Below are 3,564 nucleotides of genomic sequence, written 5' to 3' on the forward strand. Positions count from 1 at the left end.
TGCGATAATAAAGGACTAATTTTTTTGGTTTTAACGTGTTATTTATCATCCTAATGAACATTAATCATTATTTAATTTTCTAAATATTCTAACTTTTAGTAAGTTTTAATAATATTATTAATTGTTATATTTTTCTTATTTGGTTTTTTTTGTTTAATTTAATGTTTTTTCTCGATACTTGTTTATAAACAAATTGATTTGGTCTCTTTTTTTTTTCTTGATGATGGATGAAATGTTCATAAATTGATTTGGTACTTTCACTTATGTTTTTCCTTTGACGATGAATGAAATGCTCATCTTAAATATTAGACTTTTCAACTCTTCATCGCACAATGTTATCCAAAAAAAAAAAAAACTATTCTACAGATTATCCAATTTCTTTATTAAAATAAAATTTAATAACAACGTTTTCCAAAATATCATTATAATGGTTAATGTGGATTTTTTATCACAATTTATTTACTTAGAGTTTAGTTTTATTTAACTATTTTCATTAAATTTTAGTTTTGCAATTTTTTTAAAAGAGGAATTGATAATTGAACTAGTTTTATGCTCACATGATAAGGTTGATTTCTACCACTACTACTATAACATGACCATCACCAATTAAATTGTTCATAGAAAACTTACAATTTATTCCCTTTATCTAACACTTTATCTAATACTATTTTATATTGTTTATTTATTTTTCTTGCACTTATACAATTATCTTATAACTTAAATTATGCACATAGTTAAACCTATAATATTCAAATCTCTTTGAAAGATCTTTCATACCATTCATCTCTACATACATTTCAATATAGTTTATTATTAATTATCATGTAATTTAGTTTGTTAGTAAATATAGCATTAAAATTATATTTTAAATTTGTCATTATAAAGATGTCTCTTCACCTTAGTTGTTGTTAAACTTAAACTTCTCTTAGGTTGTCAACATCCTTATTAGTTCCCAAAGGATCATTTTCTTCTCATTTGTCACACAATGTGGCATGACCATATATATTAATGAGTTTGATAATGCATATTATACCCTATAGATTTACCACATATACATATCATTTCGCCCTGAAGAAGAAAGAATGATTCAATTTTCCTATGCGCTAAAAATCTCAACAAATAATGAGGTTGAATTTCTTGTGCTTTGGCAGGGTTTGGAAATGCCTTCCTCTAGATGTCTTCACCAATTATCACTTTTTGGAGACTCTATGATAGTGATCCAACAAGTGATTAAACTTCAAGGAAATAATGAGCACTTCCTCCCCACAAATCTACATCGAATCAAGCTAGCTATGGACAAATGTGATCGGATTGAATTCTTCCACATTAAGAGAAACCTCAATAAGGAAGTCGATGTCTTGGCCAATTAGGGAGCATAGTTGGAACAAGGAATATTAAAAGTTGATAATGTTGATTTTATAATCAAATCAATCCCATAATGATCAACATTTATATGAGCCTTAATATGTTTACGGGGAGTGGAGTGGTAAGCATTGGTTATTGATCCGAGTTCATTCCTTCAATCTAGTAGCGCATTATAAAGGATCTACATTAATTAGGAGTTTATGGAGGCGTGTAGTTGTAATGGAGAGATGTGTTGCAGAGGAAAATTTGGAAGCAAGCATCATATTGAGATCGACACAGGGAAAATGGAAACTAACTGATTTAATACCTAGAGCATCTTAGATGTGGAAAATTTCGTTCACTGCGTTTGGTCCTCAATTCATTGGAGATCTTCACATCGAAACTTGTTGTGTCTGCAATCTTTCCATAATGTAGTCTGCATATTTGGCATCGGTAGTCATATCCAGATATTAATGATGTTTGGAGTGGGAATGTTGCTAAGAGGGACAAGCCAAATATATTTAAGAGGGGTGAATTTGGAAGCAGTGGAATTATATTAAGGAATGCAATTTTTCATGTTCTCAATCATATTTAGTATAATATCAAAGTCATGGAGAATAATGTAGGAGATACAGAGGAGGATTTTGGGCTTCTACTCGCAAGGGTGGCCGAAACTTTGGAGTTTGTAATCACCCTAATTTCCCACCATTCTGAGATGATTTTGGCAGAATCCAAGGTTCAAATTGAAGTGCTCTCCCAACGTTTAGGTATGTTAGATCTCAAGATGGATTGTTTACAACTTGCAAATGAGATGCTTGAATTTCGTGTGGAAAATAAGGAATGAGGGAAGGCACAGTGGTCATGAGCTCATGCACGAGGATGCAGACCAATAGGAGTAGACTAAGTAGGAAGATCAGATGGATGAGGAAGAAGGCATCGACATCGATGAACATGGATTCATTCCAATTCAGCTCAAAGTGGCAACAAAGGAAGTCTAAGTCGCTCCTGGTTTGCAGGATCTTTATTTCTTTAGTCTTTTAGATTTTGGTCATGTTATGTATATTTGTAGTTTTTCATGGTGTTTTTTGGAGAGTATATGGGAGGAACCTATTTCAAAATGTACTTTGTAATCTAGGGGTTAATTTTGATAGATGTAGTAGAATATTTTGTAAAAGGATATGGCCTTCAAACCAGGTTTCTCTAATGCCATCTTTGAAGATGAATAAACTGTTGAACATGCCCTTATTTATAAACAATCAATGCCCAATTGATATGAAAGCCCCTGACTGCCCACTATTTATGTTTCTTCCCTATATTCTCAAACATTGAGATGAGTCAAAATCAGTGAGATTTAAGTGTCCAAGGACCAAAACCACTGCAAACTATTTTCACAACACAAGATGGAAAAGTAAATGTGGAAAGAAATTCAAAATCATTTTTCCTTGATAGACGCACAAACTTGTTGATTCTGTCAAACCTGAGGGAATTTAACCATTGATTGATAAATCAAGCATAGTTTGGCAGAGTTAAATGACAAACTCATAGTCCGAAATCAAATATGAGTAGTGACAATGAATTTGAATATTTTCATTAGTTACTCTTATCACTTTTAAAATTAGGGCATCACCCTTCCTAACTAAACAATTGACAAGGTCAACTCTTGCAATTAGGAATCCTTCTACTTTGTACAACAACCATTTTTATTTCAGATGAGTACTTTTTTCTCTACACATATATGGAATCATTTTACCCTTATGACATCCATGATCTATGATCAGGATTCAATCAATGGAATTTTACCTGGTGATTAATTAATAATCAAACATTGTTTTCCATGTTTACCTGATATGAGTTTTTGTACTTATGTATTTCTTTGTATTATGTTTACTTGATTTAAGTTTTTGTTTTTGTACCTATTTATGAGTCAGTAATTCAAATTATTCAACCCTTGCTGGAAATCCCTCTACACTATGTTGGATACCATGTTCTCTAGTAAACTACATCAAGAATATCATGACAATGCTACCTTTGCTCATAGTAGAAAGTCCCTTAGTACTATGTTGTTACCAACCTTCAAAATTTCTTAAGAATACTTTAGCTATATTTACATCATAATTTTTCATATCAAAGTTAATCTCTTTTTGTTGCCTGGACTTCTATTTTGTGCAGTTGAAATCTTCTTTGCAGCTTCATATTGATGGCACCAATCCTATAGCTGAA

This window comes from Pinus tabuliformis, chromosome 5_1 (assembly GCF_031772625.1).
Source record: "Pinus tabuliformis cultivar Carrire ecotype Pingquan chromosome 5_1, CPIR1, whole genome shotgun sequence".
In the NCBI taxonomy this organism is placed as follows: domain Eukaryota; kingdom Viridiplantae; phylum Streptophyta; class Pinopsida; order Pinales; family Pinaceae; genus Pinus; species Pinus tabuliformis.